Below are 25834 nucleotides of genomic sequence, written 5' to 3'. Positions count from 1 at the left end.
AAGAAACTTTGAGTAATTAACTGACCTTTCAGAGAGAAAGCTCTTGGTCATCACACCAGGTAAGCTGTTTAGATGAGATAAAATTCTGCCTGAAAAAGGGAGAAAATCTAGAATGAACAATTGAGACAAGAGATGGTAAATATCTCTAATGGTCTCGGACAAAGTGGCAGCATTAGGGACTGTAGTCTGTTCCACTAAGACTCCTGTATTAAATCTTATAAAAATTCCAGCTGGTCACTACCTTGAAGTATTAGAAACTGAGTGAACTTAATGTGGTACTGTACCAGCTGTTCTCACAAGAAATACTCAAAACTGGGTAGTTTAGAAAGAAAAGAGGTTTAATTGACTCACAGTTCTTCTTGGCTGGGGAGGGCTCAGGAAACTTACAATCATGGCAGAAGGCACTTCTTCACAGGGTGACAGGGGAGAGAATGAATGCCAACAGGAGAAATGCCAGATGCTTATAAAACCCTCAGATCTCATGAGAACTCCCTCACTATCAGGAGAACAGCATGGTGGTAACCACCCCCATGATTCAATTACCTCCCACCGGGCCCCTCCCATGACACATGGGGATTATGGGAATAACAATTCAAGATGAGATTTGGGTGGGGACACAGCCAAACCATGTCAGGTACATAAGCAGATATATCTACAGTGTAAGGAGTGAACCAGACACCTCTGGGGTGGGTCCTTGGTCACATCCTATCAATGCACAATATGATTTCATTATCAATTGTAGTAGACAGTTCCAAGTGGCCTCAAATTTATATAATGCTGAAAAAATGTGCATCTTTTTGCATTTTGCCTCAGAGCTTTCTCCAGCATTGTAGGAACTTTCAAGTACTAACAACAAATGGCAGTGGAAGGAGAAATTTAATGCACATAAAGAGAATCCAACAAACAATGTGGAGTGGTAACCTGTGTATCAAGTACTCCAGTGTCCTATACTCCAGATGGAAAAATCTGGGAGGTAGTAGGTACAGTCTCAGAAGATGCTGGAGGAATTGGGCCCAGTTGTCCACAGCAGCTACTTTGATAGAGCACCCTAACATTACATTTTCTTTCTTAACAACCTCACTCTCCCCACTCTCTCACTTCTGATTCCTGGGTCTAACACCAAAATCAACTACCTATACTTAAATTTTTGCTTAGTTCCTGCTTTCTTGAGGAACCCAAATTAAGACAGTGAGTTTGATATCCGCACTTTCAGAGCTCTTTAAAAATGACATGGAACATAGATTTCCTTACCCAGACCAATTATTACCAGGCATAAAAGAAAAATATATTTTTGGGGCATGCAAAAATTTATAAATCTTACCTCTCATAAAGATTTAGTTAAAAAAATTAAATATTAAATAGAGAAAATTGTAAACTTTCCTGAGAAAAGAGCTCAAAATCCAGGAAACAACAGAACCAACCCAGGAGTGCAAAGGTAAAAAAATTATGGATGTAATAGTATAGTACACCTAGCAAATATTTAGTCAAAATTAGATAGAAGGTCAAAGGACTCCAAGAATGCTCTCAAAATGAAAGTAAGTGCCATGTAACATATACTATTATTATTATTAAGAAGCTGTAAGATATTTACATAAATTTATACATTTACATAATTTATATAAATGTATACATTTACATAAATCTTTTATACATTTACTTGATTAAAAGTATATATTTTCTTCTATCAAAAAGGAAAAATACAATAGGAAATTCTAGGGAAAGTGTTGGAAGTTATATTCCAGATCTGAAGTAACTAATACATGGTACAACTTATTTTACTTTATCTTACTCTTTAAAAACTACATACACTAAAATTGATCTCTTTGACGTACAATTCCATGAGTATTAAAACATGTTAATACCACCACGATCCATAGTTGAGGATACAAACAATTTCCTCCACCTACAAATCTCCAGCTTGCTGCCCCTTTGTAGTTGCACCATTTCCCCAACACTAACCTCTGGCAACCACTCATTATTTCTTCTTCTTTTTGAGATAGAGTCTCACTCTGTCACCCAACCTGGAGTGCAGTGGCATGATCTCAACTGACTGCAACATCCCCGTCCCGGGTTCAAGAGATTCTCCTGCCTCAGCCCCCGAGTAGCTGGGATTACAGGCACACGCCACCATGCCCAGCTAATTTTTGTATATTTAGTAGAGCCGGGGTTTCACCATGTTGGCCAGCTGGTCTTGAACTTCTGACCTCAGGTGATCTGCCTGCCTCGGCCTCCCAAAGTGCTAGGATTACAAGCATGAGCCACTTCACCCAATCTCACTCATTATTTCATCTTCATTACAGTTATGCCTTTTCTAAGGCATCATATAAATATAATCATACATTATGTAACCTTTTAAAACACCCTTCTTCAGCACAGCTTAATGCCTTAAATATTAATCCTTGTATGTATCAATAGTTTACTACTTTTTATTATTGAAGATTATTATATGAACGTATCACAATATATCCACTCGTTAAAGAAATTTAGTTTATCTCTATGTTTTGGCATTTATAAAAAGAGCTGCTATAAATATTGTACGTGAGCTTTTATATGAACATGTTTTTATTTCTCTAGAATAAATACCTGAGTGGGATTCCTTGATCATATATTAAGTGCATATTTGTATTGTGACATCTGCTTGGTTTGTGACATCTGCTTGGTTTTGTGACATCTGCTTGGTTTCCTTTTCCAGTCATTCTAATATATATTATTTCACTGTGGATTTAATTTGTATTTTTCTAATCGGGGAAATGATGATGATCATCTTTTCATGTGCTTGTTTCCATCTGTATATGCTCTTTGGTGAAGTGATGGTTTATGTTCCAATTTTTAAAACAGGATTGGTTGTTTTATTACCTGTTGAGTTTTGAGTGGTGTTTTTATATTCTATACATAGTCCTTTGTCAGATAAGTGATGTCCCAGTATTTTTTTCTCACTTTGTAGCTTGTCCTTTATTATGACTTGATTTTAAACAAGCATTAACATATAAGAATCTGAATACATTTGCTCTCTCTTGCAACATACTCATTCTCTTTGAAATGACATAGAACTACATGCATTTTCTGTGGGTCTGGTTATCATGTTTATTCCTGTAATATATTTATATAATCATAATATTATAACAAACTTTATTTATTTTCCATTTTAAAAACTTAACCTATAAACAAGGAATTTTGAATTCCCTTTTAATTGCATTCTATTAGTTATTCAATAGAATGTAAATATTACAAATAGAACAATTAAAAAATAATGGTTTGGTATATAAAAATAAATACTTAAGGTTGTAGGCAGTAGGTAAACAGGAGTAAAGGAGCCCTAATTTTATCCTATTACTTAGTGATGTATTTTGAAATAGTTTTAATATTGATGAAACAAGAAATAAACATCTAAATATTTTAGTAAATAGAATAATAAAAATAATGTAAGTAGCAAAACAGAGGAGGAAATAAAGAGATAAATTTTAGTTGGCATGAGTAAATTCCTTATCAAATGAAAATATGAATTTAGTGTATAATTAAAGATATTGCCTAAAAGACAATGAAAAGTCATTTGGTCATATTTTAAAGTGTTCAAATTTCTATATGTATGTGTTAAATATACATACATATATTCATACTGAAATATACTTCTATATTATGAACAATTTACAGAGTGTTGTAAAATGGATAAAGAAACAAGAGTTTTGCGGGAAAAGCACAGAGAAAACATTGCAAAGAAAGTGAAAAAAAGGCAGACAGAAGGAAAGAGGTACAGAGATTTGCCGTGACAGATAGAAGCTGAAAAAGGGACAAAAGTGATGGAAACTGACCTTCATGGAAAAATATTGTCAATTTATGACCTTTTGGGATATTATAGCTAAAGAATTTTTAAAACATTTTGAAACACTGCAAAAACCTGGTAAATTGTTTTGAGTCTAAGAAAAAGGATGCAACTTTCTTTCAAATTCAGATGTGACAGTGAAGGGATATTTTTAGTTAAGTGCAAAAAAAAAAAAAAAAAAAAGGAAAAGGAAAAAAGGAACTTATCTTTTTTGGAAAAAAAATAAATCAAACATTTAAGAAATAAATACTAGCCACTCTATTTGCTCACCCAGAGCATTAATTTACTCACAGAACAATAGCATAATCAAATAATCAGAAAAAATCTCTGTACATGCAAGACACTTGAATAGACTTTTGTGCATAATTGTTGGGATGGCAGCCTTTCTTTTTTCTTTCTTTCTTTCTTTTTTTTTTTTTTTTTTTTTTTTTTTTTTTGTTTTGTTTTGTTTTGTTTTGTTTTTGAGACGGAGTCTTGCTCTGTCACCCAGACTGGAGTGCAGTGGTGTGATCTCGGCTCACTGCAACCTCCACCTCTGGGGTTCAAGCGATTTTTCTGCCTCAGCCTCCTGAGTAGCTGGGATTACAGGCGCGTGCCACCACACCCAGCTAATTTTTGTATTTTTAGTAGAGACGGGGTTTCGCCATGTTGGCCAGGCTGGTGTCGAACTCCTGACCTCGTGATCCACCCGCCTCGACCTCCCAAAGTGCTGGGATCATAGACGTGAGCCACCATGCCTGGCCTGGGAGCCTTTCTAAATATGGGATCTGTGAAAGCTGGCAATAAATGTCTTAGATAGACTTCTATGTTTTTAAACATTCTCCATGCTTCCGACAGGCATCTGCCTCCCAAGCTTCAACAGTCCTAATCAATGAGCTGTGGGAAAAAAAGAAAGATAATTGTTTTAGTCCATTTGTGCTGCCATCACAAAAATATCTGAGACTGGACCATTTGTGAAGAAGAAAAATTGTCTTCCAGTTCTGCAAGCTGGAAAGTCCAAACTCGAGGTACAGGTGTTCATTGTCTGGTGGGGAACTTGCTGCAAACTCGTGTGGCAAAATGGGCAAACTGTGTCCTTACATAGTGGAAGGAAGGGCAAGAGGAGCCAAACTCACTCCCTCGAGCCCTTTTGTAAGCACACTAATTTCATCCATGAGGGATCGCCTCATAATGGCACCACCTCTTAACACTGCTGCAGATGGGATTAAGTTTCAACATGAATTCTGGAGGGAATACATTCAAACTACAGCATTTTTGCCCCTAGCCCCCACCCCCAAATTCATATCCTTCCCACATGCAAAATGTCTTTATTTCTTATCAATAGCCTCAAAAGTCTTAACCTGTTCCACCATTAGCATTAAAGTCTAAGTCAAAAGTCCTATTTAAATCAGATATGGGTGAGAGTCAAGGTATGAGTCATCCTGAGGCAAATTCCCCTCCAGCTGTGAACCTATGACATCAAACACTATTTTGCTTCCAAAATACAATGGTGGGACAGGCATAAGATAAACATTAAAAAGTTCCAATTAAGCCCAAGCCCAACAAGGCAGACAGTATCAAATCTTGAGTTTTGAGAAGAATCTTTTGGTGGTGGCGGCAGCCCATCTGGAGCAGCTGCTGCAAGGACATCAACTGCAGCCGGGGAGGCACGGGCAGGGCTGCATCCTCTGTAGAGCCGGCAGGGACCAGGAACAGGTGATCCCAGTGAGAAACTCATACCCTACCGAGTGGGCAGCTGCCCAGCCACAGCTCCAGATCCAGGCATCCATCCCTGAGCTCCCCGGAGCCTGGGAAGCCTCCTGCCCCCACAGGCTCGGAAGTGCCTGCCCCCGCTACTTGGCCTCTCTTTGTTCCCAGCACTGCTCCGCGGCAGAGCAAAGTTGTGGACGTGTCCCAACAGCTAAGCCCGAGAGCTGTCACAATCTGGTCAGATGTGCATGTGCTCAGGGGAACACTAACATGCCAGCGGGCCCCCCCCCCCCCACGGCCTCGGGTCCCTCCAGAAACTGCTTCTGAGGCTAAAACTGTGGCCACTGAAGAACACGGGAGGGAGGCCAGGGGCTGAGGGTGGTTCAGAATGGGCCTGCGGGTGTTCCTCGGTGCAGACAGCCTGGGCGCCATGGATGGCATGTAGATGGTGGCAGGAGGCACACAGGTTCCTAGGCAGGGGAGGGTGGGTCCCCAGTGAACTGGGGAACAAATTGCCAGTTCCAGGTGAAGTCCGCTGCCGGAGTGACAACTTCCTTGATGTCTTCCAGCCAATCAAGTGGTGCTTTTTCCATGGCCACCCATGGACCAATTAGCATGGACTTTCTCCTGCTCATGGACCAATCAACACACACTTCCTCCATTCCCCACCGCCAGACTGGACGCTGGTTGGGAGTACCTACCTGCAGATAGGAGTTAGCTGTTCAGGTCACCTCTCTTCTGAGAGCTGTCTGGTTGCCCAATAAAGCTCTTCCCAGCCTTGCTCACTCTCCAGGTGTCCGCATAACTTCATTCTTCCTGGATGCGGGATAAGCACTCAGGACCTGCCAAACAGCGGGAGTGAAAGGAGCTGTAACACTTTCCTGGCTGACTCACCGAGCTGCAGGCAGCGACACGCTCACAGACTGTGGGAATGAAGAGTAGTGATTCTTCTGGGGGCCCAGACCTTGGTATTGCCTGAGCCAGAGCTGTGAACACTATAGCCCTCCCACCCTCTGCCAGCACTGAGTGGTCGCCCCACACAACAGGAAGCAGAGGCAGGGCCAGGCCAGTCCAGGAGATGCGGGCTGGAGCGGGGCCCCAGGACCGAAAGAGCTGTAAAAACAGATTGAAACACAGCCCCCTGAAACACACCCTCCCTCTCACGGCGCTGCGGGCGATGAGGAGAGAAGAGCTGCGGCCCTTCTCTGAGCCCAGACCTCAGCCCTTTTGTGAGCCCAGACCTCGGGGCCTCTACCCTGAGATATTTCTGCTCTCAAGGCCCTGGCACTCTGGGTCTGTGATGGGAGTGGCAGCCTTAAAGATCTCCAAAATTCCTTCAGGATCATTCTTACACTGTCTTGACGAATGGCATCTGGGTTCCTTTTATCCATACTAATTTCCGTATCACTTGGCCACATTCTTGATATTCTCCCCAAAACACCCCCTTTTCATTCTTTACATGGAAAGGTTTAGAATTTCCAAATCGTTAATTTCTGTTCCATTTTTGATTATACATTCCATTTCTCTCTTCTGCATTTTACTTTAAGATATCAATAGAAGCCATGCAGCAGCCTGAACACTTTACACAGACATCTCCTCCACAAATATCCAAGTTCACTGCTCTTAAATTCTGCCTTCCACAAAACCGTAGGACACTGACGCAATGCAGCCAAGTTCTTTGCAACTTTGTAACAAGGTTGTCCTTTCCTCTAGTTTTCAATATAGTACTTGTCTTTTCCGTCTAAGACCATCTCAGAATCTTTCCCTATTTCTGCCCGCATTCTGATCATGACCACTTAGATACACACTAAGAAGAATGAGGGTCTCACTGCAGCGCTCCTCTTCTGAGGCTGATCATCTCCTAAAGGCTCCACCTCTTAATATTGTTGCACTGGGGATTAAGACTTAGCATGAATTTCGGAGGGAACACATACATTCAAACCATAGCAATAATGGTAATTTTATCTTACCATTGAACCAAGTATTTGATATTTTCATTTGGATTAATAGTTGGAGAGTAGATTTGTGAAGTGATGATGAAGGGTTAGGGGAGCAGTGGGGAAGAAAAATGGCACACTATTCAAGAGCAGGTGGCACCAAAGCTTATAATCCTGAATATATGCATTTGTAAAACACAGCATTTTAGGGTCACTGTGAAACAGCTGCCTGCAGCCATTTTGTTGTATTGAGTGAAAATCTGGCTTCAAATGAATAGCCTCACTAGAGGGCTACTTTACTCATTTCTCTAGTACAAGAATTTTGGCAGTTGGCAAAGTATAATCAAATTATTTTGGGAAGAAACACAAAACTCCTAAATCTACTAAGGGAGAAAGCTGTGCAGTTTGAGAAGACTTCTGACCACTATCATCTATTGTTATATTATCTCATGGCAATAAATAGATCACTGGCCTAAACATCGGCAAAATGCCTGAAATATGTGAAACAAGAGAGAGAAGAAATACAAGAATAAACTTTTGGTAAATAGAGACCCTGAATTTTTTGTTGCTATTTTATTCACCTTGAGGAGGAAGTTGACTTAGTTTGATTAAGATGTATTTAATTTTCAGCTATTTTCAAGCGTTTTCATTTGTTTTTAAATGTCCATAAATAACAAAATGTTATACATACTAGTACAGACTCATTCCAGTATTTTCAAACAGTTTCAAAGTTCAAGGGTTAACTGTTTCGTATTTTTCTTAATATCATTTTAGCAAATCATTGCCCCCAAGCTTTTGTCAGCTAGCTGTGATAATGAATTGCTTTACACTTTAAAACTGGCAAACCTGTTATTAGCATTTCAAAAACAGATTATAGTAGGTATTTAGATTATGTTTGTTTTTGTTTATAAACTGCTGTATGAATGATTATAGTTAAAGACAATGACTCCTAACTAGAGAAAAGAAAAAAAAAAAACTCACATAAAGGAAAGATGTATTATGAACTAGCAGTGTTGACTTCAGTTATTTTTATCTTGCTTAATATATAAAAACATACGACAGAATAAATCCCTTATGTACCTAATTCTCTCCCAACCATAAAACCAAGCATTTATAGCAAATACTAAAAAAAGTTAAGAAAATAAAAATTCAGAGTAACAGCATTAAATTAATGTGATGGATATTTTGCTAAACTAAATTGAAACTCTCAATATAAATGCGGTACTGACTGCTACAGTGTAAGTGGAGGTTCAGCAAACTAATGGTGATAGCAGGAACGCCTCACCACTTTTCTCTATTTAAGTGATCTTTTCCTTTGTGATAGCATCTGGCCCTTCCCTTGGTGCACATGTTGTATTTGCATTTTAAATCAGCCTCTGTTTTCCTTTTCTCAATCCACTATAAATGGGACATTACTTTCCCTCAAAGCTCTTTCTTACTATCAGGTCCCAATTTATTATATTGCTTAATAAATTGAAATCTTATTCTATGAAAACATTTTCAATAGAAATTTATACCTATATATTTGTCTGTTAATGTTAAAAAGTCCAACATGAAAATTGTGTTAGAATGATTTTATGTTTTTGATATTAGGATCAAATGGTAGATATGCTTATAATAAAAATCCAAATATAAACATAGCAACAGATAGTGATCATTTTAATATTGGAAAATGCCAAGGTAATTGCTAATGCTAAGACATGTTTGCCAATACAATAAAAGCTAAATGCTATCAATTGTGTCAATTGCTTATTTCAAATAGAATCACAAAACTAACACTAAATTAGTGACTATATAGGATGTGTGGACCATCTAACATTTCCTGACAACACATCTGTGAAATCTGATCTGAAAAACACTAGATTAAACCAAAAACCTTTTGGGGAAACAATGTAGTCCATGTATTACCTGGGCACATGTCAACAGTTTGAAAAAATACTACTTATAGTTTGTATTTAGTATAACATATCAGCTCCTATCAGGTTGTAAGTGTAATTTCAAACTCTTATTCTAATTCAAGAACTCTAAGTCTGAAAAGAACTTTCCCACATATGCAGAATGACTATGTTGGAGCTTAGTACAATGCATTTAAACATATTCTGCAAGGGAGTTGAACACTGTCTTTGACCTTTTGTTGATATATGATCTCACAAAGGAAATTCTACAACCAGTATAAGCTTAATATAATAGAACAAATATGTGTGAAGTATACAAAATTAGAGTTTTAGAAGAGTTATGTATACATTTAATCTCCAACATTTACTTGCTATGCAATCTTGGGCCAACACAGAAGGTAACGATAATTAAATGAGTAAAGTAATACGCAATATAAGGGATACTCTTTAAATTCAGTTGTAAAACAATTTTAATTATTTCTTTTGATGGTATAACATGGTGATATTATAATGCTATTTATAAGTTTTCAATTTAGGAAACTAGAGCATGTGTTTTTTCGGAATGACATATCATCTATAGAGGACAAAAGAAGCCTTCTTCTGTCTTTACTGATTTCTATTTGGTTCCTCATCATAAAGAATAATAGCATTTTGTACATTCTTAAAAAGAAAGATTAGTTTGCATTCACAATATTTACCTCCAGACTCAATAAGCATTTGTTGAAAATCTTCTATGATTTATTCCCTGTGATTAGTACCAAAAACTATACAAAGAGGTTGAAAAGACCCAGTTATCATGGACCTTGCAGTTTAACAGGAAGATATATGTAAATGTCCATCTAACCAGGCAGCATCTGAGAAACACAATAAAATAGATAAAAGATTCTGCAGAAGAAAAGAAAAGGGAGATAATTTCCAACTTTGGAATCCTTGGTAGCATCCATGCAAGATGTCTGTACCAAGCATTTAGTCTCTATCTTGACAAAAGTTACTTTCAATTTGTGGGGATGCAAACGCATTGTAAAATGTATTTCATTTGGAAGACATCACAAGCCCAAGAAATTGAAAGGAGTGATTTTATGTTTACTGAACAATAAATCATTTCATATGGCATGATTTTTGTCTTCAAAAGTGTTTTGTGAAAGATATGGTTGAAAATAGTCTAGGGCCAAATAAAGGAAGAATTTGAATATTAACCTAAGAAAGTTATATAATACATAATACATTAGTCTCTAGATTTTTAAAGCGAGGAAAGCCATGATCAGACATGGAGGTGGGGCATATACAAAGATGAGAAAGACCAACAAGAAACATTGCAGGGTCTCACTTTTTGCTGGTCTGAGAATGATAGAAAAAAAAATAGACAAAAGCATAATAAGTAGTAAGAATCTATAGAATTTCCTGATTAATGGAATATAGGGTACAGAGAGGAAAATTTATTATGTAATTTTGAAGTCTGAACCTTAGGAAATGGTGGTAGTGTGGTAGTGTTACAAAGAGAGCAAAAAAAAAAAAAAAAAAAAGATAACGGCAATGGAAAACAGAAATTAGAAATGAGGGGAAATGATGAGCAAATGAGCACTGAGAGGCATAAATAAAATTTGGTATTTATGAGATCTTTGAGAAAATTTGCAAGAACGGAGGTGAAAGCAGGAATTCAGAATGTAAAGAGTTTAAGAATGAAAGGAGACTATCATTTTCAGCTTAATTCATATTAGACATCAAAAACCTTCCCCATATAAAAATGTAAGTATGGTGAATACATTTTAACCATCTTTTCCAATGTACATTTGGCCCTGCTAGAAAATAAGGGAAACTTTAAATCCAAAAATGAAAAAGATGTTGAAAACCACTGTAAAAAATGGGCATTTACTTGTAGCAAACTTAGGTCATTTGTTATTCTGTGCTACTTATTGCCTTGCTTTCTAATCATTACAAAGAGGACAAGACATTTTGCCTTGAATCCACAAAGTTAACATTCCTAATTTAGACTGTAGCATAAAACACAAAAGGCTACATTCTCAGTAGTTAGGTTGATTAAAATAAAGGAAAATAATAAGGAAATATATTTGGATTGGTCTACACTTTAATTGTGTACTGTCTTAGTCATTGGGGCTTCTATAACACAATACCATAGACTGGATGGCTTATACATTGATTTGTCTATTTTTCCACCAGTACCACTCTTTCTTGATTACCGTAGCTTGATAATAAGTCTTGAAGTAAGGTTGTGTCAGCCTTCCAACTTTCTCCTTCTCCTTCAACACTGTGTTGGCTATTTTGGGTCTTTTACCTTTCTATATAAATTTTAAAATCAGTTTTTCGATCCACAAAATAATTTGCTGGGATTTTTACAGGGACTGCACTGAATCTATAAGTCAAGTTGGGAAGAATTGACATCTTAACAATATAGAGTCATGAAAATGGAATGAAAGGCAAGGACATACAACATTATCAATATTCTCGCAGAAAAGGGTAGTGGTCCAATCTACCATAGATAAACAAACTCTCCTGTGGAAGTGAAATAGATGGACTACTCTATAACAAATTTTATGTGGTAAGAAAAACCTAGATAATAAAACCCAGCATGGATACCAACACAAGGTTAAAGTGTATTGCAATGTCTTACATGAAGAAAACTGCAGACATCCTAAATAAAATACTATCAAGCCAAATTCACAAAGCACAGAAATGCAAGATGGTTCATATCTAAGAACATGAATGTCTCTCCAATTATTTAGTTCTTCTTTTACTTTGTTCATCAGAGTGTTATAACTTTCCTCATATAGATCTTGTATATACTTTGTTAATTTATACCCCAAAATTTCATTTTTGGGCTGCTAATGTAAGTGGTATTGTGTTTTAATTTCAAATTCCAGTTATTCATTTCTTATATACAGGAAATCAACTGAGTTTTATACATTGACTTCATATCTTACAACCTTGGTATAATTGCTTATTAGACCCAGGAGTATTTTTTTCCTTCCCAATCAATATATCTTTTATTTTGGTTTCCTTTCATATTGTATTAGCTAGCATTTTCAGTATGCTGTTGAAAAATACTGCTTAAAGGGGACATTCTTGCCTTGTTCTTGGTTTTAGTGGGGAAGTTTCTAGTTTTTTACTGTTGAGTATGATGTTAGTTCTAATGTGTAGATATTCGTTATCAAGTTAAGGAAGTTCCCTTCTATTCCTAGTTTACTGAGAGTTTTTAATCATGAATGGGTGTTGGATTTTGTTAAATGTTTCCTCTGCATCAATTGATATGATCGTGTAGGTTTTTTTTTTTCTCCTTTGGCCTTTTGATATGATGCATTATATGACTTGATATTTCTAAAGAAATGGAAGAAACTGGAAAGCAAGTTAATGTGTGAAAGAAGCCAATCTGAAAAGTCTACATACTGTATTCTAAATACATGATATTCTGGAAAAGGAAAAACTATGGAGACATTAAAAAAGATCAGTAGGTTGACAGGAGTTCCAGAGGAAGCAGGGTTGAATAGGTGGAGAACAGGACAATTTTAATGCAATGAAACTGCTCTCTATGATATTATAATGGTGGATAATGTCATTGTTCATTTGTTCAAACATACATAATGTACAACATCGAGAGTCAATATTAACTATGGACTTTGGGTGATAATGATGTGTCAATGTAGGTTCAATGGTTGCATCAAATGTACCACTTTTTGGTGGGGGACTTTGTTAATGGTGGATGGAGGCTATTCATGCATGTATGGGGGAAAGGGGTAAATGATAAATCTATCTTCCTTCTTCTCCATTTTTCTGTGAACTTAAAAGTGTTCTAAAAAGATAAAGTTTAAAGAAAGAAAATCACAAAGAAAGAAAAAGAAAAATAATAAATGAGTAGATAATGAAATTAAATAAATAATACGAAATAAAGATTCAAGATATTCAATAAAGAGTTGACTTTTTGAAAATACTAATAAAGGCCTGGCACGGTGGCACAAGCCTGTAATCCCAGCACTTTGGGAGGCCAAGGCGGGCTGATCACCTGAGGTCAGCAGTTTGAGACCAGCCTGGCCAACATGGTGAAACCTCGTCTCTACTAAAAATAAAAAAATAAGCCAAATGTGGTGGCATGTGCCTGTAGTCCCAGCCATCTGGGAGGCTGAGGCAGGGGAATCACTTGAACCTGGGAGGCGGAGGTTGCAGTGAGCTAAGATTGCACCATTGCACTCCAGGCTGGGCGACAGAGACGGACTCCATTTCAAAATAAATAAATAAATAAATAAAGATTAATAAACTAAATAAAGCAAAGCACAGCAAGATTAATAAAGAACAAACCAAAGGAAGAAATAATCAATTGACATTTTAAAACAGGGAGAACATGTAGAGGCAGAAGAAATTTAAAAATGAGTAGAACTTTATATCCACTTTAGGACAAAGAACATAAACAAAATGGAGAGTTTTCTAGACAATTATAACTTAATTTATTCAAAGTGGTTCAGAAATAAATTTTTACGACCCACATAGACCTACAATTACTAAAGTAATTAGTATCGTTTTAAAAATCTCATTTAAAAGAGAAAAATAATTTTGTAGGTGATTTCTATCAGACATTAAAGAAAAACGTAATTTTAATTTTTGGTGATGTGTTAGTTCATTTATGCTATAGTTGCAAAAAATGTCAAATGTGTCAGTGATCTGCAAAAACAAAGACTTATTTCTCATATAAATTGTGTGTCCAACCCCAATGCTAATGCACAAGGAATACTCTCAGGGACACAGAGAGTGTAAGTCAAATAATAACAGGTAAGGACACAAAATCAATATACTCACAAGGAAAAGTGGTCCTCCAATCTACCAGATGAACTCTTTCATGGAAGAGAAATAGATGAACTACTCTATAACATATTTTATGTGGTGAGAAAAACCTAGAAAGAAAATACTAACGTGAACACGGACACAAGGTTAAGTTATAGTGCAATGTCCTTCAAGAAGACACATGCAGACATTCTAAATAAAATATTATCAAGTCAAATGCAGGCAGCACAAAAATTCAGGATGGTTTATCATGACAAAATATATTAATATAATCAACAAAACTAAGAGATAAAAAGAAAAAAGTATATCTCAGTAACAGAAAAAGACTGACTTTCTTAAAATTCATTGTTCATTTATGATTAAAAACTCTAGGAATAGGAATAGAAAGTTCTTGAACCAGATATACCAAAAGAATAAAGAAACATTACACTTAATAATTAAATATTAGGTATAATGTCTTTAAAATCAGAAACAAAACAAAAGTACTCATCAGTCTTTTTTTTTATTATTGTTTTATGGATCTAGTCAGCAAGCACAGTGAGAAATAATAGGAAATTTCCAAAGCAAGAAACAAATCTGGCATTACTTGTCAGAATATGATGCTCTACATAACAAAATCAAGAGACTTAACAATTATTATAACCAATAATTTTAGCAAGATTGCTTTATAACAGACCAACAAACAAAATTAGTTTAATGTCAATACCACAGCAACAAACTGGTCCATAAAATAAATTTTTAAAGTATTTAATTTACAATAATTTCCAAAAGTAAAAAAAAACCTTGAAATAAATTCAAGAAAATGGGTGTCATAATGATACACAGCATTTAAAATATTTTATTGAAAGAAATTAAAGATGTAAATAAGTAGAGATAATTTCAAAGACAGGGAAATTCAATATCGTGAAGATGGCAGTTTCCTTAAAATTAATATATGCATTCAACATAACTCAAACGATGTTTCACTAATGTTTTGCTTTGTTTTCACTTTTTATAGTATAGCAAGCTCATTATAAAATTAGAATGGAAAACAAATTTCTGTCATAATGACAGTTTTAGAGAACATGGTATATTACATGGGTATTGAGTAAGCATGTAACAGTACCTGCCACATGTGCTTGCCAGAATATATGAAGGATTTCTACAAATCAATAAAGAAAAATAAAAATGAATCTAGTATAAAATATCAATAGATATGAACAGGCAGTAGATAGAAAAAGTAAATAAACTAGTAAATATTAAATATGAATAGATGTTCAATCTCAGTAGCAAAGAGGGAAGTGCAAATGAAAACTAACTTTAGATATTACTGCGAATCTCTGAAAACAGTGTTTTGATAAGAATAATAAATAAGATTTTTTTATCCCACTGGGGAAGGCAACTACTGAGAGCAATTAGCAATATCTAGCAAATCTGATGAGTTTATTATACCTGCTACTCAGAAAGCATATTTATAGGTATATACAGCAAAGAAATGATCATACACATTCATAAGGAGACATTTTAAAAATAGCAACAATGGAAAATTTATTAACAACTTACATGTCTATCAAAAGAACAGGTAAATAAATTTTGACATTATCATATATCAAATGTTACATGACAGTGAAAATGAATTCTTAGCAACTGAAAATTCATTATGGATAAATCACAAATATGTTAGGCAAAGACCTATATACTCAGTGATTTCATTTACACAGAAATGGAAACATTCAAAATGAGTCTATGTACTACATAGGACTACATACACATTTAGCAAAAATGTAAAGAAATAAATGAGATTGATAAATATTAAAACTGTATTAATAGTTTCCTCTACAGAAAAAAAATTGATTCTATTTCTTAGATAGTGGGAATATGCATGTTCTATATATCTATCTATCCTTTATGTAATTCTACATGTCTGCAATATTTCATGATTTAAATAATTAATGGAAATTTGGTAAGTATCTTTACATGAAGTTCTAAGTGAAAAAGAAAGTGAGAACAAAATTTATAGAGCAGTGAAAACAATGGATTACTTGACCTCAAAGCCAGTTTCACTCTCACCACTGCCTCTGCCTCTGCCTAGCCTGTTTTGAAAACTTGGTAACATTTTTCACCTCTTCAGGCATGTTTGAAAGGATAGCAAGATCCAAGTACAGGCAAAGGCTTTAACTTTTGATATAAGAAAATATTCTTCTAAGTTAGGAAAAGAATGACATAATTTTGATGAATATAGTCTGAACTGCCTAGCATAGTATTTTAACTTTCTGACTAGAAAACACAATGAGACTATGTCATAAATAAATGGTTGCGTTTCAGTGTTATTTTCATTATGCTACAGTGAACTTCATGGGTGATTATTTTTTTCTCATTTTTTAGGCCTGCACTATGTACCGCTAAGTCAATTTGTGGATTTAAGTAGCAGGTCAACTCTATCAAATGCCGCTGGAGCACTGAGTAAATTGAGGACAATGGCAACAGGAAAGCCACCTCTGACCTTGACAAAGCAATTTTCGATGGAGTGGGTAGGTGAGTTAGGAAGCAAAGCTGAAGAAGCATTGAAAAGTAAAAGGGAAGTGAATGAAAAGAGATGTTATGTGGAAGCAGTTTAGGGATGAAGAAGAAGAAAATATCAGCTGGTAGCTGGAGAGCAATGAGGGATTCAGGGACGTTTTCTTGTTTTGTATTTATGGAAATTAGAAGAGGATGCTTTTATGCTGATTCAGTGGAAAGAAAAAAGTTGATGATGTGGATGTTCCACAACTGCTTCAGATTCGACACTTCCAGTATTCAATATTCTTCATCATCCCACTTCTCTCCCCTCCCTTCTATCTGTCTATCCTGCTTTCATCCCCAAATCAATGTATAGATCCTCCACGGACAGTCTCCTAAGCCAAAAGTCAGCAGAGAGGGCCTCTTCTCTAGCATTTTCCATTTGCTGTCCATCACTAAGTGCTACAAAATTTACCTCCTAAATTAAAAACAGTCTTCTCCTCTTCCCCATTCTAGTGCAAATGTCCTGATTTAGACAAGCACTCTCCCTCAGATATATACATTTTCTGGCTTCTGTTTGATCTCCACCTCTAGTGATACTCTGTAAAATCCACCTTCTATGTTGTGCCAAATCACTCTCCAACGCACATGTCAATCACCTGCTTAAAATCTTCTTATGGTTTCCCAACAACCAAGCCTAATCCCTAAGCTTAAAATTTTGGGACATTCTATGAGTAGTCTTCAGCAATAGTTCCACTTATATATCCTGGCACACCCTACACTGTTTCAAATCTCCAACTAACTCTTGTCTAAAACTGCCCCCATTTGAGTTTCTTGCTATTATTTAAAAATTCAGGTCAACAATCATCTCCCTCTGGAAGTTTCTGCCTTCTCAATGTCATCATCCTGAACCCTTCCTCTATGCTTCTATGGTAGGCACAATCCTAAAACGATCCCACAAGATTTTCTGCCTAATTCCCAGGACTGTGAATATGATACGAATTCATTCAGATTATGGTAATTAATAGAAGTAACTTTGCAGATGTAGTTAAGGTTACTAATTAGTTGACTGTGAGTTAATAAAAGAAGCAATTATCTAGGTGGGGCATAATCCAGTCACACGAACCCTTTAAACAGCAGAGAGTTTTCTCTTGCTGGTGGCAGAAGAGGAAGTCAGTGAGTCCAAGAAGGGGAGGGATTCAAAGCATCATTGCTGACTTGGACCACATGATAAAGAACAGGGCAGGCTTCTAGAAGCTAGAATGACCTCCAGCTGACAGCCAACAAGGAAACAGAAACCTCAGGCCTACTGTACCACCACAAGGAACTACACCCTGTGAGAAACTTGAATGAGCTGGGAAGTGGATTCTCTCCCAGACCCTCCAGATAAGAGCCCAGCAGGCCGATACCTTGATTTTTGGCCTTGTGAGAACATACGAAGAGACTTCAATCAAGTTTGCTGAGATATATAACTTACAGAACTCCAAGATAGTACATACATGCTGTTCTAAGGTGCTAAGTTTGTGGTGATTTCTCACAAAGCAGTTGAAAACCAGTACAACTCCATAGCTTCTTAGGTTGACTCTTTTGTACTTTATGCGTATCATGGGTGCTCACTTCCCAAGTAGTTTGTGAGCTTGTTAGAATAGAAAACATGTGTTAAGTGACATTTGTATTCCCAGTATGTATTAATAGCACAGTACTTGGCCCAACACATTTGAGGGGGATTACTGTCAATTGAGTCCTATGGAAAGAAAACATTGAGATAGAGTTTGGATTGTAGTACAAGGAGTTTATCGCGGGGAAGGAGAATGGAGGTAACATCTGTGAAAGATAAAAAGCAGAAGCTGAACTGACCATTGAAAGCTTTTAGCCTGTAATGCAGATCTAAAACCCACAGCAATGAGTCTGGAGCTCCAGAACAATGAGTACCCATGAGAGGAGTCCCATGTTGGGCAGAAATGACCAGGTCTAGAGTATCCCCATCCTTCTTAGTAATTGGTTGGAGGCTGCCCAGGAAGATCATTGTCTTGGCTTAAAAGCTGAGGTGAATCCTGAAGGTGCTAACAGCTGGAAGCTGTCAGCTAAGTGCACTTCTTGCAGGTGAATATGCAAGTTCTTCCTGGAAGGAAAATCTAAGCAGCACACAGCCACAGCCACCACTGTAAGAAACATCACTCTCTCTTAGGAACATAATGTAAGCTCTATTCCTCAAAGAAGAACTATGTTTTCTTCCAGAAAGAATACAATGAAGAAAAGACTCCAAAATGATAATATCATGCCTCTAAAATTTAGTTAAGAATCTCACTATTTTATAGCAAAAGTTGTAATGATCATACAAGCTTTGATATTGATGGTTGTTTTCTTCCAAAGCAGAGAATTATTAGCCAATTATAACTTCCTCAAGGATTTGGCAAAGAAAAATATTTTTACCTCAAGGGCATATGTTCAGCACAGTGAAAAATGTGTTTTAGTAAACACCAATGATTACTTTTAAAAGAGTTTGGTTTTCTTAGTGTCATTCAAATGAAAATTTAAAAAGAAAACCCTATTTTCTTAGATTGCTCTGTCTGAATTCATGTATCTTTGTTCTTGAGGCTGTATTTCTCATTTATTTTAACAACTCTATATGGAATTGAATAGGTGTGAATTCTGAGCAGAACTATTCAAAGCTTCCATTATCATTTCACAAGTGTCACAAATAATTATAAGTTGTTCTTTTATTTTTAAAGGAGAAGTTTGGCAATGTGATAAAGGAAGCATTATCTTCAAAGATTGCTGCCAAAACTTGTTCTTTGATGATTCTCATATTTGAGAGTATTGACATCACATCACTGGAAAATATGATAACTAAGGATACATTTTCCCCAAACCTCCTATATTGTTATATGCATGTGAATGTAAAAATTCCCAATACAAATTGTTCCCAGAAATACAGTGTTAGACTTAATTATAACAAATGACATTTTCACAATCATGAGCCTGAATGAGACTTAATGTCTTCTGATGTCTTTAGTGATACTGGTTTCCTGCCACCAACATCTCCCAAACCAACTTCTGGCTTGGGGTTTGGAAGAGATCCTAATTGCTATATTGAGATTTAGTTCTATCATATTGGGCTTAAATACATGATCATAAAGTTTTAGTGGCATTTTAGAAATTAACACAATTTTTAGAGGTATAACAAATCTGAGAAAATTTTACCTTTAATCGCATTTACCAGAACTCATTCTAATTCTGGCTTCAATTTGCTGTTTCCATACAAATCAGCAAAATAAAATATATCCATTTAAAGGAAAATGTACCAGTTTTCCACATTCATCTTCAATAGTAAAGACAGAAGCCAACAGCTCTGCAAAAAGCCTATAGTCCTTCTTCTATCTGCCACATTTTCCTTGCATTTTTACTCTCCACACTTGGATGACTACATCAGTCTTCTGTTGGCTCAAATTTTAACACCTCCTCATGCATGCTCACTCTCAGCTTATGGTCTTATTTTCTTTCATTTAGAAGAGCAAGGCCATCAGGAGTTTTTTACATGCTTCCATTTCTATATCTGCAACCTGCCTACACTTGAACCCTTACATGTATGCTGCCATTCCCATTGCCATTAAATGAACTGCTTTCTCTCCCATTGCCATAGATGAACTGCCTTATCTCCTGTATAAGCCAAATCTCCCACCAATGTTCTGGTTCCCTTCCCCTCTCATTTCCTTAAGGATGTAGCTTCAGCAATGCTCCTCTTTCTTTTGTCATGAATTTCACTCCCCACTAAATCATCCACATCAATATAGAAATGTGATGTTTTAACTTTCTTTCAACAGAAACAACTTCCTAAAAGCATATAGGATATCTCTGTCTACTAGAATATAGCATATCTCTGTCTACTTTCTCTCTTCTCTTCCACACCAATCAAGCTTTTGTTTCTATTATTACACTGAAACAGCTCTGGTGAAGGTCATCAACAATCAATTATCAGTTCTCATCTTAACCTATAAACAGAATTTGTCATAGCTGATATTTTCTCAAATACCTTTTTCACCTATCTTCTAGGTCTTCTTCCTCTTTGATTGTCCTCTCATCACATTAGCTGCCTCATCTCAGTCTCATCTCAATCTCTTGCTGTTTTCTCCTCATCTTACATATTTCTTTTTCCTTTTTTTTTTTTTTGAGATGGAGTCTCGCTCAGTTGCCCAGGCTGGAGTGCAGTGGTGCGATCTCGGCTCACTGCAAGCTCTGCCTCCTGGGTTCATGCCATTCTCCTGCCTCAGCCTCCCAAGTAGCTGGGACTACAGGCACCCGCCACCACACCTGGCTAATTTTTTGTATTTTTAGTAGAGACGGGGCTTCACCATGTTAGCCAGGATGGTGGATGGTCTCAATCTCCTGACCTCGTGATCTGCCCGCCTCGGCCTCCCAAAGTGCAGGGATTACAGGTATGAGTCACCACGGCCAGGCCCATCTTACATATTTCTAATGTTGGAGTACTAAAGTTCAAGTCCCGGGATAGTATTTCTTTTTCCATCTATACATTTATTAAAATAGCTACTCTCAAAGCTACAATATTATCTATATTCAGAGGATCTCCATATTGTACCTCATGTCTAGATCTCTCACAAAACTTTGGAATGTTTTGTCCAGCTGCTTACTCCCCATCTACAGTTGAATGTTTAATGAAAATTTCAAATTTGCTACATACAAACTGAATCTTGGCCTTCTCCTTTCATGAAAATTGATCTTTTAAAACCCCCAGTTCAGTCCATGGCAAACTCATTTTTCAACCTGTAGCCAAAAATCTTAATTTTGTTACTTCTTGTTTTCACACTCCCCATCAATCTGTCAGCAAACCCTATTGACTTAACTTCAAATATATTCAAAATCTGCAATTTTTTATGACCTCCATTGCTACCACCCTAGTGCAAAGCTACCATCATTCCTCTCCTGAGTTTTTACAGCATTCTCAACTAGTCACTTGCTTCCAGCCTTGAACCTCCACAGCTTATTCTTAACCTAAGCAACATCATATTTCTTCTCTGGTCAAAACCCTAAAAGAGTTTCCCATCTCACGTGTACCATTCAGGGTTCTCCAGAAAATTGAATCAGTACAAGATGATAGATAGATAGATTTATAGATGATACAGAGAGAGAGAGACTTTAAGGAATTGGCTCATGTGGTTATGGGGGCTGGTAAGTTTGAAATCTAAAGGACACTCTGGTGCACTAGAAATCAGGCAAAAATCAATGCTGTAGTTTTCAGGCAGAATGCCCTCTCCTCCAGGAAATCTCAGTTTTTGGTCTTAAGGCCTTTTTATCCTGGAAACCCACCATACTGATATAGACAGGAGACAGGGAAATACTCAGTAGAAGACGGCAGTTTCCCAGCAAAGGCCCTGCCCCTAAGCCTGGAAACCCACGACCCTAAATGGGAACAGGCATTCCTGTTTTCATGACTGAATGTTGCCCTTTGGGCCACCACACTCCCCTATCCTGTACCCATGTAAACCCCAAACTTCAGGTTCCATGAGCAGATGAGCAGATGAACAGATGTACAGAAGAGCAGAGAGGCAGAAAAGCAGCTCAGCAGAGAAGGAGAGAAGAGAAGAGTCTGAATGTCAAGAGGAGTTCAGCTGGAGACAATCAGAGAGGAGGTTGGCTGTGGGACAGCCAAACTCCAGAGGAAGATCATCTTCCCACTCCATTCCCTTTCCAGCTCCCCATCCATCCCATTAAGAGCCAACTCCATCACCCAATAAAATCTCCATATTCACCATCCTTCAAGTCCATGTGTGACCTGATTCTTCCTCGACACTGGACAAGAACCTGGGTACCAAGAGGGCACTGGTTAATACTTAAGCTGTCTGTGGATGGCAGAGCTAAAAGAACATGGTGGCACACCTACTGGGGCTCTGAGAGTTGCAGACCCACATCTCTAGATGCCAGTGTAGGGCTGGACCCGAAACACACTTGTCCTGGCTCCTACACCTGCCTATCTGCATGATCCTCTTCCTGTAAGGGGTTTGAGCAGTGGCTGCCAAAAGATGAGCAACACTTCCGTCGCATATCCTGAGAGGGGAGTCAGGGAACAGGGGACTCTCTTGTTTCAATATGATCAAGGATAATCGCCTCTACTTAAAGTCAGCTGTTAATCACATCTACAGAATAACTCCACAATAGCACCTAGATTAGTGTTTGACTAAATAATTAGGTATTATAACCTACTCAAATTGACACATAAAACAAAGCATCACATCAACCAAAGCCCCAAATTTCCTTAAAATTGCCTATAAAGTTCCATATAATCTAGCCCTGTGTTATGGCTGTCTCCATCTCTTTTCGTTCTTCCTTATACTCACCCTGCTTCAGTTATACTGTTCTCCTTGCAATTGCTCAAACTTACCAAGTATGTTTTTTTTCTTTAGAAACTTTTGTTTTTCTCTCTGAAATATATTTCCCCTAAAGGCTTCAATTTGCTCAGATTTTGCTCAAAATCTCCCTTCTTCCTTTTACTACGTTATCACGCTTCATAACACTCATTACAATCTGACATGTAACATATTTACATACTTATGTGTCCGTTGTGTATCTCTTTCCACTAGGATCTAAGCTTTAGGAGAGCAGGGATCTTTGTCTATTATGCTCACAGAGAACAGTGTCTGAAACATAATAATCTGCTCCATTAATGCATGCTTTTAAAGATATCACAAAGATTTCTATGCTTACGCTGAAGTATTTCCAAAAAGCATAGTCAAAGGGCATTGGATTGTAGATTTTGAAGCCTGAGCTCTAATGACAGCTCTGCCACTCACCTTGCTTCCTCTTCGGTAAGTCACTTAACTGCTTCAGTTTACAGACTTCTCCGACTACGGAACAAGGTACTGAATGAGGTTCTCATCAATTTACAGTTCCCATCTTGTTCCTTTTCTACTTTATTTATTTTTGATTTTATTGTATTTTTTTGAGGCGGAGTCTCGCTCCGTCACCCAGGCTGGAGTGCAGTGGTGTGATCTCGGCTCACTGCAAGCTCCACCTCCTGGGTTCACACCATTCTCCTGCCTCAGCCTCCCGAGTAGCTGGGACTATAGGCTCCCGCCACCATGCCTGGCTAATTTTTTTGTATTTGTAGTAGAGAGAGAGTTTCACCACGCTAGCCAGGATGGTCTGGATCTCCTGACCTCGTGATCTGCCTGCCTCAGCCTCCCAAAGTGCTGGGATTACAGGCGTGAGCCACCGCACCCGGCCATCTTACTTTATTTAAATAGGACCTCACATTATATTACAAATGATATTACGGTGACATTGTAAATATATACAAGTTATAATACAGGGATATTACAGGTCAACAAGTTGAAAAACCTACACATTACCTAACTATTAAAAAGTACAGTATAAGCTATTACCTCCTAATTGAGGAGGTATAAATGAAAACAAACATGGTGTGGGAATTTATTTATGCCAACAAATTAAGAATGTCTTTTCAGATGTTACCCAACCTCATTCCAATGTTATAAACACATGTCCATATATTACTTGTAATGCCTTGCACACTTGGAGGGCCAACTATGTATTTTAGAAGCTGAAAGGTCCATCTCTTCATAAATACACCACTTTTTCTTCCTCCATACTTAAGAACATTCTGTTCTCTGTGAAATGTAATGTACAAAATGATGTCATTCTGGTTTAGAGCTCTAAAATGGGGTCAAGAAACCATTCTAGGAAGACCGCTTGCATGACCTGCAACCTTGTAAAGCAGTGTTGTAGGAAGAAACCAGGTTCTTGTCACATGACCAGGAAAGATTAGGCTCGCAGACACACAGAGGGTGAGAAGTGGAATTTATTAGGTGAGGAGTGGGATTTATTAGGTGAAAAGGAAAAAGGAAATACAACTCAGCAAAGTGAGATGGAGTCCTACTAACAGGCTCTCCCCCTCAACGAATTAAATTCCAAGTTACTACCCAGGAACAGGAGAGGCCAGGCTCCTCCCCACTGCAAACGGCATGAATTTTCTAAGGCTCCACCCCATCCTCACACTGTGCAGAGTAGTTGGCGATTCTCTGGGGACCCCTTTTTACTTGGTTGTCTCAGCAGGAACTTGCCTTAAACCTTTGAAAGGCCAAACTGCCATGACCACAACATCCTGGAAAACAGCTGATTTTTGCCTGTGCTGCAACTCCTGAACAGCGACGACCAACGAACTATGGAGTCAGGTATTATTTTGATAATTCTTTCAAAATAACATGCGATCACTTTTAGCATTGTGTTAAAAGTTCCCATTCTCCTTCCTTTCTTTGGGACACAACTTGCCTTCTAGTCGCATCTAGTCTCCCGAATTGCGATTCCTAAGAGCCCAGTAACACCCTGTCTTAGTGCTTTGCACTCTGGTCTTCTTAGTAACATTTCCTTGATGTCTATATAATCTTTTTTCATATTTTATTTCCCCCTCTTCGTGGTTCCTGAATGCTTATTATCTTTATGAAGTAAAGCAGCAGTTGCACCTTGTTTGCTGGTACCCCAAAGCCCTATGAATCCAATCTACAGGGCTCTTTAGGTTTTGCCTACTTTTCTTTACAGGAAGTAATGCCTAGGGTCACTAATTGGCACTTTTAACAATCTTCAGTGACCCACTTTCTATTTCTCCTCTCTCTCACTTCAAGACAGAAGTGTGAGTATTCATTGTCCATAAGACTTTAAATCCATGTAGTCAGTACTTTACAACCCTTAATCACAATCAATATTAGAGACTTGTATAACACTGCAGTGCATTTCTCTTGCCCAGGAAGCTTTCATTTCCTATGAGAGAGAGAAAATGATGAATCCTGTATAATCAATATTTCAAATGTTGAGTTTCTCTAAACCTTTCAGCTCTAGGAAAAGAATCAAGTCAGTTATAACCATCATATAAATTTTTACAGGGTTTTGCTTTCTCTGGCTTAATAATAAATTAAATTTCTAAAATATCTAGGATGAAAAGACTTACAGCTAAAATTCAGAAGTTCAGCCTAGTTCTGACTGCAATCGTAGGCACAAGCAAATTAGTGCTAATGCAGAAGAAATGCATGGAGACCAGTTATAGGGAAAAATCTAAGAAAGAACATAGCCACAAAAGATTTTAACTGAAGTTAATCTCACAATAGAGAAAACAGTTATGTGGCAAGGCAAATTGAAATACTCATTGGCAATGCAACTGCACTTGACAAGGGAATCTTGGTCTTTCTGGAAATTTAGACCAG

General features: G+C 37.3%; 1 long non-coding RNA gene across 1 annotated transcript in view; it reads right to left on the bottom strand.

Annotated features, from left to right (window-relative positions):
- Positions 1-14163, bottom strand: part of LOC126949279 (uncharacterized) — a 46448-nt gene extending 32285 nt beyond the window's left edge. The window contains exons 1-3 of the long non-coding RNA XR_007723649.1: positions 14145-14163; positions 6211-6351; positions 26-89 (exon numbers count right to left, since the gene is read on the bottom strand). This is a non-coding gene — a long non-coding RNA (uncharacterized LOC126949279). The remainder of the gene's footprint in view (positions 1-25; positions 90-6210; positions 6352-14144) is intronic.
- Positions 14164-25834: the final 11671 nt, after the last annotated feature.

Source organism: Macaca thibetana, chromosome 2, assembly GCF_024542745.1.
Source record: "Macaca thibetana thibetana isolate TM-01 chromosome 2, ASM2454274v1, whole genome shotgun sequence".
Lineage (NCBI taxonomy): Eukaryota > Metazoa > Chordata > Mammalia > Primates > Cercopithecidae > Macaca > Macaca thibetana.
The sequence above is the reverse complement of the archived record's forward strand: the minus strand, read 5'-3'. Positions and strand labels throughout refer to the sequence as shown.